At 46.0% G+C, this 16,979-nt stretch overlaps 1 protein-coding gene across 1 annotated transcript in view; it reads right to left on the bottom strand.

The window, feature by feature from the left end:
• farp1 (FERM, RhoGEF (ARHGEF) and pleckstrin domain protein 1 (chondrocyte-derived)) overlaps positions 1-16,979 on the bottom strand; it is a 223,043-nt gene that overhangs the window by 108,428 nt on the left and 97,636 nt on the right. The gene's annotated exons all lie outside the window — the stretch shown is intronic.

Consider the following 16,979-nt stretch of genomic DNA (forward strand, 5'->3'; position numbering starts at 1 on the left):
AGTCACATATGATTTATTATTTGGATAGAGTTTAATCTTCTTTGGGTTAATAGAGTCATACAGCGTGGAAACTGGCCCTTCGGCCCAACTTGCCCATACGGACCAACATGTCCCATCTACACTAATCACATTTAATAATAATAATAATATCTATGCCTGTGACACTTGCCCATATCCCTCTAAACCCGTCCTTTTCATGTACCTGTCTGATTGCTTCTTAAACATTGCGATAGTCCCTGCCTCAACTACCTCTTCCGGCAGCTAGTTCCATACATCCACCACCATTTGTGTGAAAAAGTTACCTCTCAGATTCCTATAAAATCTTTCCCCCTTCACCTTAAACCATTGCCCTCTAGCTCTTGAATCCCCTGCTTTGGGCAAGGGACTCTGTGCGTCCACCTGATCTATTCCTCTCATGATTTTATACACCCCTTGTCCTCCTGTGCTCCAGGGAATAGAGTCCTAGTCTGCTCAACCTCCCCCTATAGCTCAGAGCCTTGAGTCCTGGCAACATCCTTGTTAACTTTCTCTGTACCCTTTCCTACTTAGCACTATTTTCCCTATTACATGGTGCCCAGAACTGAACAAAATACTTCAAATGCGCCCTCACCAACATCATATATAACTACAACATGACCTCCCAACTTCTGTACTCAATACTCTAATCTAAAGTACTCTCTGGTCCTAGACCCACTGAGGTCACTGTCTTCTAATCCTAGCCTCTTGCTTATCCACAAATGAACTCACATCCAATTAATGGCCATGCCCTCAGCTGCCAAGGCTCCGAGCTTTGAGATCCTCTCCCAAGATCTTTCGGCCTCTCTCGCCTCTCGCCTTCTTTAAAACCAATTTCATTGGCCAAGTTTTCAGCTCTGACATCACAGCTTATGACACGGAGTCCAATCTTGTTCTGAAATATTCCTGAGAGGTTTTGCTGTGTTAAAGCTACACTTGCTCAGCTAAATCAACCATTGTGAGTAAAAAAGGACCTAAAACTGAAAACAAAACATTCCCCATCCATTTCGGGACATAGAAACATAGAAACATAGAAAATAGGTGCAGTAGTAGGCCATTCGGCCCTTCGAGCCTGCACCGCCATTCAATATGATCATGGCTGATCATCCAACTCAGTATCCCGTACCTGCCTTCTCTCCATACCCCCTGATCCCTTTAGCCACAAGGGCCACATCTAACTCCCTCTTAAATATAGCCAATGAACTGGCCTCAACTACCTTCTGTGGCAGAGAATTCCACAGATTCACCACTCTCTGTGTGAAAAAAAACTTTCTCATCTCGGTCCTAAAAGACTTCCCCCTTATCCTTAAACTGTGACCCCTTGTTCTGGACTTCCCCAATATCGGGAACAATCTTCCTGCATCTAGCCTGTCCAACCCCTTAAGAATGTTGTAAGTTTCTATAAGATCCCCCCTCAATCTTCTAAATTCCAAATGTTGGGATAGTCCCAGCCTCTGGCAGCTTGTTCCATACACCCACCACCTTTTGTGTAGAAAAACTGAAACCAAATAAATGCAAAGGGTTCAATGGTTATCATCTGTGTGCAGTTTGCAGATTCTTCCTGAGACCTTTGGCAGGTTCCTCCCACATTTGAAATATGGGACATATCAATGTGTTGTAGAAAATTACAGATGCAGCATGGGAGGAAGCCATTTAAACCTCCCAAAGCACACCAGGTCTACTTAAATGCAATCCAGCTCATCTCATTCCCTTACCGTGCCAGATCCTGCAAGTGGTTTCCTTTCTGCTCTCTTTTGACCTCTAAATTAGAGGCCAGAGAGGGTTACACAGAAAGGGAGGGGTGTAGGGCTTGAGGGAGTTACAGTGATAGGGAAGGGTGTAGGGAATGGAAGCATTACAGAGATAGGGAAGGGTGCAGAGTTCGAAGGGGGAGGGTAACAGAGATTGGAAGGGGTGTACAAGCTGAAAGGGGTTACAGATACAGGGAGGTTTGTAGAGACTGGGGTTACAGAAGAAGGGAGGTGTGTCAGGGTGGAGATAAAGATGGCGTAGGGGCTGGAGATAAGGAGGGAAGGGAATGATATAGAGGCCAGAGGAGTTGCAGAGACGTGAAGGAACACTGTCAGAGGAACATATAACCTTTGTTCAACTGGGAGCAGATGTGGGAGTCAGAGAGCTCAGCTGGGTGATAAGCAAGCAGGATCTGGTGTGAGTTAGGACACGGCGGCAGGGATTTGGACGAGACTGACACGGGAGAGTGCTGGGATACTAAAGCCCTGTCTGGGGCCTTCCTGATCCTTGCAGAGGGGGTGGGGTTGCTCTGTTGGTAAGGAATGATATTCACTCCCTTGCAAGGGGTGACATAGAATCAGGAGAGGTAGAATCAGTATGGATAGAAATGAGAAATTGTAAGGGTAAAAAGACCCTAATGGGAGTTATCTATAGGCCCCCAAACAGTAGCCTCGACATAGGGTGCAAGTTGAATCAAGAGCTAAAATTGGCATGTCGCAAATGTAATGCTACGGTGGTTATGGGAGATTTCAACATGCAGGTAGACTGGGAAAATCAGGTGGGTACTGGACCCCAGGAAAGGGAGTTTGTGGAGTGCCTCCGAGATGGATTCTTAGAACAGCTTGTACTGGAGCCTACCAGGGAGAAGGCAATTCTGGATTTAGTGTTGTGTAATGAACCTGATCTGATAAGGGAACTCAAGGTAAAAGAGCCATTAGGAGGCAGTGATCATAATATGATAAGTTTTAATCTACAAATTGAGAGGGAGAAGGGAAAATCGGAAGTGTCAGTATTACAGTATAGCAAAAGGGATTACAGAGGCATGAGGCAGGAGCTGGCCAGATTTGACTGGAAGGAGACCCTAGCAGGGAAGACAGTGGAACAGCAATGGCAGGTATTCCTGGGAATAATGCAGAAGTTGCAGGATCAATTCATCCCAAAGAGGAGGAAAGATTCTAAGGGGAGTAAGAGGCACACGTGGCTGACAAGGGAAGTCAAGGACAGCATAAAAATAAAAGAGAATAAGTATAACATAGCAAAGAAGAGCGGGAAGCCAGAGGATTGGGACTCTTTTAAAGTGCAACAGAAGATAACTAAAAAGGCAAAACGGGGAGAAAAGATGAGGTACAAAGGTAAGCTGGCCAATAATATAAAGGAGGATAGTAAAAGCTTCTTTAGGTATGTGAAGAGGAAAAAAATAGTTAAGGCAAATGTGGGTCCCTTGAAGACAGAAGCAGGGGAATTTATTATGGGGAACAAGGAAATGGCTGACGAGTTGAACCGGTACTTTGGATCTGTCTTCACTAAGGAAGATACAAACAATCTCCCAGATGTTCTAGTGGCCAGAGATCCTAGGGTGACAAAGGAACTGAAGGAAATTCACATTAGGCAGGAAATGGTGTTGGGTAGACTGATGGGACTGAAGGCTGATAAATCCCCAGGGCCTGATGGTCTGCATCTCAGGGTACTTAAGGAGGTGGATCTAGAAATCATGGACGCATTGGTGATCATTTTCCAATGTTCTATAGATTCATGATCAGTTCCTGCGGATTGGAGGGTAGCTAATGTTATCCCACTTTTTAAGAAAGGAGGGAGCGAGAAAACAGGAAATTATAGACCAGTTAGTCTGACATCAGTGGTGGGGAAAATGCTGGAGTCAATTATAAAAGACGAAATTGCGGAGCATTTGGATAGCAGTAACAAAATCGTTCTGAGTCAGCATGGATTTACGATGGGGAAATCATGCTTGACTAATCTTCTGGAATTTTTTGAGGATGTAACTAGGAAAATGGACAGGAGAGAGCCGGTGGATGTAGTGTACCTTGACTTTCAGAAAGCCTTCGACAAGGTCCCACATAGGAGATTAGTGTGCATAATTAGAGCACATGGTATTGGGGGTAGGGTACTGACATGGATAGAAAATTGGTTGGCAGATAGAAAGCAAAGAGTGGGGATAAATGGGTCCCTTTCAGAATGGCAGGCAGTGACTAGTGGGGTACCGCAAGGCTCGGTGCTGGGACCGCAGCTATTTACAATATACATTAATGACTTGGATGAAGGGATTAAAAGTAACATTAGCAAATTTGCAGATGACACAAACCTGGGGGGCAGTGTGAACCGTGAGGAAGATGCTATGAGGTTGCAGGGTGACTTGGACAGGCTGTGTGAGTGGGCGGATACATGGCAGATGCAGTTTAATGTGGATAAGTGTGAGGTTATCCACTTTGGTGGTAAGAATAGGAAGGCAGATTATTATCTGAATGGTGTCAAGTTAGGTAATGGGGATGTACAACGAGATCTGGGTGTCCTAGTGCATTAGTCACTGAAAGGAAGCATGCAGGTACAGCAGGCAGTGAAGAAAGCCAATGGAATGTTGGCCTTCATAATGAGGAGTTGAATATAGGAGCAAAGAGGTCCTTCTGCAGTTGTACAGGGCCCTAGTGAGACCGCACCTGGAGTACTGTGTGCCGTTTTGGTCTCCAAATTTGAGGAAGGATATTCTTGCTGTTGAGGGCGTGCAGCGTGGGTTTACTAGGTTAATTCCCGGAATGGCGGGACTATCGTATGTTGAAAGACTGGAGTGACTAGGCTTGTATACACTGGAATTTAGAAGGATAAGAGGGGATCTTATTTAAACATATAAGATTATTAAGGGGTTGGACATGTTAGAGGCAGGAAACATGCTCCCAATGTTGGGGGAGTCCAGAACCAGGGGCCACAGTTTAAGAATAAGGTGTAGGCCATTTAGAACAGAGATGAGGAAACACTCTTTCAGTCAGAGAGTTGTAAATCTGTGGAATTCTCTGCCTCAGAAGGCAGGAGGCCAGTTCTCTGAATGCTTTCAAGAGAGAGCTAGATAGAGCTCTTAAGGATAGCGGAGTCAGGGGGTATGGGGAGAAGGCAGGAGCGGGGTACTGATTGAGAATGATCAGCCATGATCACATTGAATGGCGGTGCTGGCTTAAAGGGCCGAATGACCTCCTCCTGCACCTATTGTCTATTGTCTATTGCTCTGGCCCTCAGGGGAAAGAGCAGCAAAGACTCAAATCATGACTGAATGTTTTCATTACCTCAGGGCTGTGGAATGTGCCCTGTAATCTATAGAGGGCACAGTACCCAACACAAGTCGCCTCAAAGAACCAGCTTCCCAGTGGTAAACAGGCACAATCTCACAGAAATCAAACATACCCTCTGTGTGATGGTCAGACACTCCCTTTTGCACAGTGACCAAGCTGACACGGACTCAAAAAGCTGGAGTACCTCAGAGTATAAGAAAATAACTGCAGATGCTGGTACAAATCGAAGGTATTTATTCACAAACTGCTGGAGTAACTCAGCAGGTCAGGCGGCATCTCAGGAGATGCTGCCTGACCTGCTGAGTTACTCCAGCATTTTGTGAATAAATACCTTCGAGGAGTACCTCAGAGGATCAGGCAGCATCTCTGGAGAAAAGGAAGAGGTGACATTTGGGGTTGAGGCCCTCCGTCAGACTGTGAATCGGGGGAAAGTGAAACGACGAGAGATATAGATGGTGATATAGAGAGATAGAACAAATGAATGAAAGAAATGCAAAAAGGACCGATGGTCAAGGAAACATGGAGCCCACGAGGGTGAAAATAAGTTATCGAGAGAAGTGTCTCGACCCGAAACATCACCTATTCCTTTTCTCCAGAGATGCTGCCTAAACCACTGAATTACTACAGTTTTTTGTGTCAATCTTCTGTTTAAAACAGCATCTGCGGTTCTTTCCTACACACACACCATCCTCTCCAAACCAGGTTGGAAAGAACTGTGGCCATTCCTTTCCAGCTGAGAGGAGGCTACTATCAGACATCAGAACCGGGAAAGGTTGACTTTCAAACTGGTTCCAATCTGAAAAAAAGGGCTCAACATGAAACGTCAACTTTAGTTTCTTTCATCTTAGATATTTACACCTGACCCGACAAATCACTAATTTATGATTATTTTTTGTATTTACAATATCTGGGTTTTTTTTTTTCCTTTTCAAGCTGAGAGCCGCCAGCCTGTGAATCATTATTAGTTAACTTTTGTGACAATCATACAAGGGTATGATTTAAAAATGAAGACCAAAACAACTCAAGCGTAATTCAGTTACAATAATTCACCTGCTCCTGCGATCCCGGTCTCAGCTGTCCGCTCCTGCCTGCTCATGAAAAATCTCCCGCACCCACACTCATTTTCCAAATGCGTTCATGGATCCTCTCCCACCTCAAGCCAGCCTTTGTCATTCAATTCTGGAGAGCTGAATGGGTTCTGTTTTTACAGTTGATTTTGATCCAGAAGTTGGAAAATGCACAAAAATCACTCGATTTGGTAATCATATGTCCTCAGTATTATAATGAATGGCATCTGAAGCCTGATAAATAATTACCTAAAGTGTAGAGAGAGAGAGAGGAAACTACTACTGCAATTTGTAAGAGTAAATGTACCTATGTACATCAGACTTTTGGATTTAATAATATTATGAGAGTTCGCCCATACGTAAGGGTGTCCATACATTGGGTGTTCATAACCAGGTTATGTCCTGTACAATATTGTCTCCACTGGACTCCCCCAATCCAGGGTCATTGTTTCTGCTCCCAGCCAAAATTACCTGACTGCAATTGGTAATTGAGTCTGGTTGGCTCAGCAGCCAGGGTCCGCCTTTCAATGGAGATTTAGTTCAGTTTGTTGTCACGTGTACCGGGGTACAGTGAAAAGCCTTTGTTGCCTGCTATCCAGTCAGCAGAAAGACAATACATGAATACAATCGAGCCATTTACAGTGTATAGATGCATTTAAAACTGAGGTGAGAAGGAACTTTTTCACCCAGAGAGTTGTGAATTTGTAATTTCACAGAGGGCAGTGGAAGCCAAATCACTGGATGGATTTAAGAGAGAGTTAGATAGAGCTCTAGGGGCTAGTGGAATCAAGGGATATGGGGAGAAGGCAGGCACGGGTTACTGATTGTGAACGATCAGCCATGATCACAATGAATGGCGGTACTGGCTCGAAGGGCTGAATGGCCTCCGCCTGCACCTATTTTCTGTTTCTATGTTTCTATGATAAGGTAATAACGTTTAGTGCAAGGTGAGGCCAGCAAAGTCCAATCAAGGATAGTCTGAGGGTCACAAATGAGGTAGATATGTGGACATGGTGAAGGGAAAGGTGTGGGTGCAGGAGCGGAGGAGGGTCACGGGGAAAACTACCTCAGCCACCATCCCAATCACATCCCAGGCAGCTTCAAATTGAGGAACAGAGCAATGCCAAAGTGTGACAGCATCTTCCGAGGGAGAACTTCATAAATTCACAAGTTCTAGGAGCAGAATTAGGCCATTCGGCCCATCAAGTCTACCCCGCCATTCAATCATGGCTGATCTATCTTTCCCTCTCAACTCCATTCTCCTGCCATCTCCCCATAACCCTTGACACAATTACTAATCAAATTTAATTCCATCTGGGACATTCCACAATTCTCCACTGCCAAAAAGACGTTCAAAGTACAGTAAAAGGGGGATGTTTTCTGGGAACTTCCGAATGCGTGAGAGAGTTACGTTTGATGTATGGCACAACTGAAAACAATGGAAGCTCTTCTTTAAACTCTGGGCAGTAAGCAGTCAGACAAGTATGACTGCAGAAACCAAAGTTTACTGGCATGATCTGCAAATCAGTAAACAAGAAGGGTCTCGACCCGATACGTCACCCATTCCTTCTCCCCAGAGATGCTGCCTGTCCCGCTGAGTTACTCCAGCTTTTTGTATCTATCCCTTGAACCTTTCCTGTGAAACTCCCAGCAGTTCAAATGCGCAAAAGGGGCAGAATACGTGGGAGACACAAGAGGTGGCAGATGTTATAACCTGGAGCAAAAACCAGGGTCCAAAGTCAAAATGTGTTTGTCCCTGTGTCTTCACAGATGCTGCCTGATCTGCTGAGTTCAAAGCAGAGTAAGACCCCCTGGAGTTAACAATAGGAAATGATCAAAAAACAGCACTTTTTAAAGACTCCCCAGTGAACCTGTCAACTCTTTTTGAAAGAAAAACTTTGATCATACAAATAAAGAAACACAGGGGGCAACCATTTGGCCCATCGCTTCTGTGCTGTCTACGTAATTATTCCCACTTCCCGGCTCCTCCTCTGTGAAGTGTTTGTCCAATTCCAGCTTTGGAAAATGCAGTGGAATCAGGATCTTCCTCAGATATTCCGGGCACAACAACACCCCACCCAAGGTCCCCGGGTTAGAGATACAGCTTGGAAACAGGCCATTCGGCCCACTGAATCCATGCCGACCATCAATTACCCGTTATCATTAGTTCTACGCTATCCCAATTTCTCATCCACTCCCTACATGCTAAGGACAATTCAGTACTCAAATCCACGTCTTTGGGAAACCATGGGAAACCCGGGCAATCACAGGGCAAACGTGCAAACTCCACACACAGCACCCAAGGTTCAGGACTGAAACTGGGTCTCTGACGCTGGAGGCAGCGGCACCACTGTGATACCCACACATACAGGCTTCATCCCCGAAAATTTCTGAGTGTCAGAAACATCTGATTTCGGTAGAAACCCATATTGTGAGTTAGATAGGGCTCTGGGGGCTAGTGGAATCAAGGGATATGGGGAGAAGTTGGGCACAGGTTACTGATTGTGGATGATCAGCCATGATCACAATGAATGGTAGTGCTGGCTCAAAGGGCCGAATGGCCTCCTCCTGCACCTATTTTCTATGTTTCTATGTATCACTCTGAATACACTTGCAATAATTCTTTTCTTTCATTGAATAATCACTCCAACGCCATCCTTAATTAAACAAATGGGATATATTCTGCATCCAGCTATTAGTGAATACTATAAACCATTTTATTTTTATTACTTGAAAAACGCTGTGCAAATGTCTGGAAAACTATCATAAAGTCAGCTTTTCGTAAGTCAAGTCATCTGTAACCACGGAAACCCCTGTACAGATAAATTTGGGGATAAGTACAGGAAGAGAAAGGAAGCTGTAGATGGAAAGGTTGCCCACTCAGGTGAGATGGTAAAGTCAATCTGCAACAAATGGTTACTTTCTGGTTGCTCTGTTACACCTGGCTAGGTAGGGGAGGGGAGGGGGGGGGAGGGCTTAGCTGCAAACAGCAGGTCCTTGCTGTGCGTAGGCCAGGCTGCCTCTTCGCCTGGGCTTCGACAACAAAATTACGCCCACTGCTTTCACCCGGCTGTCCAGGGTGACAGCACAGAGAGACATCCTCTCAGCCACTGGTAGCAGGCAGATGGGTCAATAGACAATAGACAATAGGCAATAGGTGCAGGAGTAGGCCATTTGGCCCTTCGAGCCAGCACCGCCGTTCATCATGATCATGATTCATGGCTGATCATTCTCAATCAGTACCCTGTTCCTGCCTTCTCCCCATAACCCCTGACTCCGCTATCTTTAAGAGCTCTATCTAGCTCTCTCTTGAATGCATTCAGAGAATTGGCCTCCACTGCCTTCTGATGCAGAGAATTCCACAGATTCACAAATGTTGGTCGGTGTGGGCAAGTTGGGCCAAAGGGCCTGTTTCCACGCTGTATGTCTCTATAACACTAGCCCAAGCCACCTTCAACCATCCGCCACTCAAAGGCATTTGGACAGGTGGAAAAGACATTTGAACAGCTCCATGGATAGGAAAAGGTTTGGAGGGATACGGGCTAAACATGGGTAGGAGGGACCAATGTAGATGAGGGCATCTTGGATGGCATGGGGAAGTTGAGCATATGGGCCTGTACTGTACGACTCTATGAGTCTGACTCTGTGAGTCGTGACCTCCAATGAAGGGGAGAGATTTGGGGATTTGTCTATTCATTCAAGAGCTGTGGGCTTTGCAGACTGAGTCAGCATTTAATTGCTCGTCATTAGTTGAGAAGGTGGCGGTGAGATTACTTCTTGAATCACTGCAGTTCTTGAGGTGAGGTTTCACCCACAAAGCTGCCAGGGTGCGAGTTCCAGGATTTAGACCCAGCGACAGTGAAGGAAGGGCGATGTATTTCCGATTCGGGAAGGTGTGTGGCTTGGAGGGCAACTACCAAGCTTGTGCAGGAGAGTGATACCGAGTTATGGATTAGGCATGATCCAACCGACTAGAAAAGCAGGCTCTAGGGGTCAAATCCCTAAAACTGGAGGAATAACACCTCATATTCCGCTTGGGATTACTTTACGACTCAATAGTCAATAGACAATAGGTGCAGGAGGAGGCCATTCGACCCTTCGAGCCAGCACCGCCATTCAATGTGATCATGGCTGATCATTCTCAATCAGTACCCCGTTCCTGCCTTCTCCCCATACCCCCTGACTCCGCTATCCTTAAGAGCTCTATCCAGCTCTTTCTTGAATGCATTCAGAGAATTGGCCTCCACTGCCTTCTGAGGCAGAGAATTCCACAGATTCAAACTCTCTGACTGAAAAAGTTTTTCCTCATCTCCGTTCTAAATGGCCTACCCCTTATTCTTAAACTGTGGCCCCTGGTTCTGGACTCCCCCAACATTGGGAATATATTTCCTGCCTCTAACATGTCTAACCCCTTAATAATCGTATACGTTTCGATAAGATTCCCAAGACTCAATGGTATGAACATTGAATACTTCAATTTTGGGTATGTACAAAACCCTTCCCCTCTCCCTTCTTCCCCCATAAACAATCCCCCCTCTTCCGTGCCTCTCTTGGACTCATACCTATTTCTCGTCACCACCTACATTCCTTCCTCTAGTTTCACAATTCGCACCTCTTCAATCCTGTTGTCTCACACCTTCTGCCTTTTCATCTGTGGGCCTTTGTCCACCACCTGCCTTCAAAAACCCTCCTCGCCTGCATCAATCCATTACCTGCCAAGCTTTGTCCTGCCCCTCCTCTCTCCCAGCTCCCCCCAGCCCCCCCGCACACTAATAGAGGGGGGGGGGGAAAGAGAGGGGGGGGGAGAGAAAGAGAGGGAGAGAAAGAGAGGGGGAGAAAGATGGGGGGGGAGAGGGGAGAGAGAGAGAGAGAGAGAGAAAGAGGGGGAGAGAAAGAGGGGGAGAGAGAGAGGGAGAGAGAGAGAGAGAGAGAGAGAGAGAGAGAGAGAGAGAGGGAGAGAGAGAGAGAGAGAGAGAGAGAGAGAGAGAGAGAGAGAGAGAGAGAGAGAGAGAGAGAGAGAGAGAGAGAGAGAGAGAGAGAGAGAGAGAGAGAGAGAGAGAGAGAGAGAGAGAGAGAGAGAGAGAGAGAGAGAGAGAGAGAGAGAGAGAGAGAGAGAGAGAGAGAGAGAGAGAGAGAGAGAGACGAGAGAGAGAGAGAGAGAGAGAGAGAGAGAGAGAGAGAGAGAGAGAGAGAGAGAGAGAGAGAGAGAGAGAAACAGAGAGAGAGAAACAGAGAGAGAGAAACAGAGAGAGAGAAACAGAAGAGAGAGCGAGGGTAAAACAGAGGGGGATGTGGAGAGTCGGAGAGAAAATCAAAGATGGAATGACAGGGCAGACTGCCAAGATTAATTAACTCTACAAACCCCACAAAACCTACGGTTTCCTCCCACACTCCAAAGATGTACAGGTTTGTAGGTTAAGTGGCTTTTGTAAAATTGTAAATTGTCCCTAGTGTGTAGGATAGTGTTAGTGTACGGGGTGATCGCTGATAGGCTTGGACTCGGTGGGCCAAAGGGCCTGTTTCCGCGCTGTATCTCTAAGGTCTAAAGAAAGCACCATCCCTGTCCCTCTTCAAACACCATCTGACAGACATCTTCTGCCACCCCTCAAGCGTCTCCTTCCTAGAGAGCCCCAGCTGCTGTTCCTGTTCTCCTGATCAATCCCACAGTCTGTCTGTGTCTCGGGACCAACATTCCTTACTGAAGGAATGTAAGGTTTGCTGACAGTTGCTGGGAGACCAGACCACTCACTCCAAAAAAAAACACTTCAAATTTGGTATGTTTTCTCGGCAAAGATTTGAATTTAAATGAGTCAGAGTACTGGGGGAATTTGACCTGTTGGTATTCATTGAGTATGAGCTTCAATAACAAGATTAATCTAAGACTGTCTGTAGACCAATTGGCCCTGTACACGATGACAAACACCATTCCTAACCTGGCAGAGCCTCGACTTTCAAGTTCCCACCTCCATTCAATTCTTCTGTGGTCTTGTCCCTCTTGGTCTCTGTAACCTTCCCCAGCTCCAGGAATAGGTGCTGGATGAGATTTGGTGAGACAAAGGGCCTATTTCAGGGCTGTATATCTTGGGAGTCAAATTTTGTCCACCACCCTCAGATCTCTGAACTACTCCAGTTCTGTGCTTCTTGATCAATCTGATTTTAATTGTTCCACCACTTTGGTGGCAAGAACAAGCAGGCAGATTATTATCTGCATGGTGTCAGATTAGGAAAAGGGGAGGTGCAATGAGACCGAGGTGTCCTTGTACATCAGTCACTAGAAAGTACCGCAGGCGGTGAAAAAAGCTAATGGCATGTTGGCCTTCATAGTGATAGGATTTGAGTACAGGAGCAAGGAGGTCCTACTGCAGTTGGACAGTGAGACTGCACCTGGAGTATTGCGTGCAGTTTTGGTCTCCTAATTTGACGAAGAACATTCTTGCTGTTGAGGGAGTGCAGCGTAGGTTCACCAGGTTAATTCCCGGGATGGCGGGACTGACATATGATGAAAGAATGGATCGACTAGGCTAATATTCACTGGAATTTAGAAGGATGTGAGGGGATCTTATAGAAACATAAAATTCTTAAGGGATTGGACTGGCTAGATGCAGGAAAAATGTTCCCCATGTTGGGAAGTCCAGAACCAGGGGAACAGTTCAAGAATAAGGGGTATGCCATTTAGGACTGAGATGAGGAAAAACATTTTCAGCCAGAGAATTGCGAATCTGTGGAATTCGCTGCCACAGAAGGCAGTGGATGCCAATTCACTGGATGTATTCAAGAGAGAGTTAGATATAGCTCTTAGGGCTAACGGAATCAAGGCATATGGGGAGAAAGCAGGAACAGGGTACTGATTCAGGATGATCAGCTATGATCATATTGAATGGCTGTGCTGGCTCGTAGGGTCGAATGGCCTACTCCTGCACCTATTTTCTATGTTTCCATGGTGTCTGCACTTTCTGCCAAGCTGCAGTATTTCTTCTCTACAACTGTCCGCATCTCTTCCTGACCTTGAAAATATGTCTCCCACTAAATGTCTGCCTTAAAATCTGCCTTCTGGTCTTAAACTCAGCTTTAACACCTCCAGAAACCTGAGTCAGGGTTGCTAACACTTCGAGAGATCAGATCAAGGGCTTGAAGAGAGGTCCCAACCCGAAACATCACCTATCAGTCTGAAGAAGGGTCCTAACCCGAAACACCACCTATTCATGTTCTCCAGGGATGCTGCCTGAGTTACTCCAGCACTTTGTGTCTTTTTTTTGTAAACCAGCTGGATAACTGGAGCAGGAAATGGTCTCAGTACAGACAGTGGGGAGTGAGTGTGCCACTATCTTGGGACACCACGTGAATGAATAGTAGGAATCTCAGAGCAGAGTGTTTGGAATGTAATTGAACCTGGCAAGCCACTTATCAGTGGCAGCTAGGTTATCTTGCTTTATGAATGAAAGAATCTAACATTCTCAATAAGGATTTGTTAATGGATAACCGGCTCTTGAATGATCCATTCAATGCCATGTTATTGATTGCTGACTCGATAGCCTTCATTGCTATACTGCCTTGCAAACATCCGCACATGTACTGGGTGTTTCCTCCTGTGATTTGGTAACTCTCGGGTCAAGCCTGGGGTCAGCAGGATCCCACAAAAAGGTCCATCTGAATTGCAAGACCATATCATTCATGCCTCACACAGCCAGCCCGCGGCCTTCACTGCATTAGGCTGCCACAAGGAGGCAGCTACCAGCTGGAGAATGTTTACTTATAGGAGTTATACAGCATGGAAACAGGCTCTGAGGCCGAATGTCCACGCCGACCAAGATATCACATCTACACTCGTACCACCGGATGGGTAATATCCAGTGGCCACCAGTGCAAGGAGTGATGGGTAATATCCAGTGGGCGTCAGTGCAGGGGGTTCTGGGTAATATCCAGTGGGCATCAGTGCAGGGGGGTTATGGGTAAAATCCAGTGGCCACTAGAGTCCTCACCTGGAGTACAATATATATTAATGATTTAGATGAGGGAATTAAATGTAACATCTCCAGGTTTGCGGATGACACAAAGCTGGGTGGCAGTGTGAGCTGCGATGAGGATGCTATGAGGCTGCAGGGTGACTTGGATAGGTTGGGTGAGTGGGCAGATGCATGGCAAATGCAGTATAATGTGGATATACGTAAGGTTATCCACTTTGGTGGCAAGAACAGGACGGCAGATTATTATCTGAATGGCGTCAGATTAGGAAAAGGGAAGGCGCAACGAGACCTGGGTGTGCTTGTACATCAGTCACTGACAGTAAGCATGCAGGTACAGCAGGCAATGAAGGAAGCTAATGGCATGTTGGCCTTCATTGCGAGAGGATTTGAGTTTAGGAGCAAGGAGATCCTACCGTAGTTGTACAGGGCCCTGGTGAGACCACACCTGGAGTATTGTGTGCAATTTTTGTTTCCTAATTTGAGGAAGGGCATTATTGCTATTGAGGGAATGCAGCGTAGATTCACCAGGTTAATTCCCGGGATGATGGGACTGACATGATGAAAGAACGGGTTGACTGGGCTTGTATTCACTGGAATTTAGAAGGATGAGAAGGGAACTCATAGAAACATATAAAATTCTGAAAGGATTAGACAGGCTAGATGCAGGAAAAATGTTTCCGTTGTTGGGGGAGTCCAGAACCAGGGGTCACAGTTTAAGAATAAGAGGTAGGCCATTTAGGACTGAGATGAGGAAAAAATTCCTCACCCAGAGAGTTGTGAATCTGTGGAATTCTCTGCCACAGTAGGCAATGGAAGCCAATTCACTGGATGTTTTCAAGAGAGAGTTAGATTTAGTTCTTCGGGCTAAGGAAATCAAGGAATATGGGGAAAAAGCAGGAACGGGATACTGATTTGAGATGATCAGCCATGATCATATTAAATGGCGGTGCTGGCTCGAGGGGCCGAATGGCCTACTCCTGCACCTATTTTTCTATGTTTCTATGTTACAGAGACAAAATTTGCCTCATCTATTACATAGATGTCCTCTTTATTTTTAATGTCATCCCTGCATCAAGATTTTCCAGAAGGAGGATACATTCTGCTCACATCCATCCTGTCAACACTTTCTGTGATTCTCATTTGCCAGGTAATAAGACTGGTCCACAAGTAAATTTGATCCAAGATATGAGGAACTTCCAAAAACTCTAGTTGCCTCATTACAGGAAGGATGTGGGGGACTTGGAGTGGATGCAGAAGATGTTTACCAGATTGATGCCTGGACTAGAGGGTATTGGCTATAAGGAGAGGTTGGACAAACTCAGGTTGTTTTCTTTGTAGCATCGGAGGTTGAAGGGAAACCCGAGAGAAGTTTATTAAATTATCAGAGACATAGATAGGGTAGACATGCAGAACCATTTTCCCCATGGTGGAAATATCAAAGACCAGAGGGCACAGCTATAAGGCGAGAGAGGGAAAGTTTAAAGGAGATATGCAAGACGTTTTGTTTTAGAGTGGTGGGTGCCTGTTTTGCCAGGGGTGGTGGTGGTCAGCACAGACATTGCGGGCCAAAGGGTCTGTTCACAGGGAGTGATGGCCCACTTTGTACGCTCAAGCCTCTGGAGTCAAACTCCAAGATGGGTCTCATAACCCTAATGTCATCGGTGACACCTTTAAATTACCAGATCAATAGAAATTCCCTCATCATTTATGATAGTCACAGAGCCCATACAGCGCAAAAACAGGCCCTTCGGCCCATCTCGGCCTCATCAACATGTCCCATCTACACTAGTCTCACCTACCTGCGTTTGGCCCGTATCCCACTAAACCTGTTCAACCATGTACCTGTCTAATTGTTTCTTAAACTTGCGACAGTTCCTGCCTCAACTACCTCCCCTGGCAGCTCATTCCACACACCCACCACCCTTTGTGTGAAAACGTCACCCCTCAGATTCCTAATAAATCTTTCCCCCTTCACCTTAAACCCATGTCCTCTGCTTCTCGATTCCCCTACTCTAAGCATCTAACCAATCTATTCCTCTCATGACTTGACAGACATCGTTAGGTCTTTGGCAAGAATTTAACCAGACCAACTGCAGCAGACTATATTTCTCTCACAGATGAGATGGGAGATAACTTTTTAATTTTCAGCCCTGATAGTCTTTGACTGTTGCCAAGGCAAAAGCTCCCGTGTATCCTGTCAAAATTATCTTAGTATGGTATCAGAAAAATGTAATCTCTGCAATAATTTTCACAATGATGATGTTTTCATGCATTCAAGGTTCACCTTGTGACATGATGCTGCAGCAGGTCGTGTCGCTGTGGCACAGCTCAAGCAACCCAGGTTCAACCCTTTCTTTAGTTGCTGTCTCTGTGGAGTTTGCACGTTTCCCAGTGACCGCATGGATTTCCTTAGTTTAGATTAGTTTAGAGATGCTGCATAGAAACAGGCCCTTCGGCCCACCAAGTCCGCGCCGACCAGCGATCCCCATAGACTAGCACAATCCTACAGACCAGGGACAATTTACAATTACTGATGCCAATTAACCTACAAACCTGTGCCTCTTTGGAATGTGGGATGAAACCGGAGCACCCAGGGAAAACTCGCGCAGTCACAGGGAGAACGTACAAACTCCGTACAGACAACACCCATGGTCAGGATCGAACCCGGATCTCTGGTGCTGTGAGACAGCAACTCTATTGCTGTGCTACCATGCCTCCCAATCCTCTGGGGTACTGGTTTCTTTCCAAAGACGTGCGTGCTGGTGGGTTAATTGGCCGCTGTAAGTTAGTGAGGAGGTGAGTGGCGAAAGAGTCAAAGAAGAGTTGTTGATCTTGTGGAGAGAGAAGAGCTTACAGTGCTAAAGAGAATGAGCGAGAGTGGGAAT

This window comes from Rhinoraja longicauda, chromosome 7, assembly GCF_053455715.1.
Source record: "Rhinoraja longicauda isolate Sanriku21f chromosome 7, sRhiLon1.1, whole genome shotgun sequence".
Lineage (NCBI taxonomy): Eukaryota > Metazoa > Chordata > Chondrichthyes > Rajiformes > Arhynchobatidae > Rhinoraja > Rhinoraja longicauda.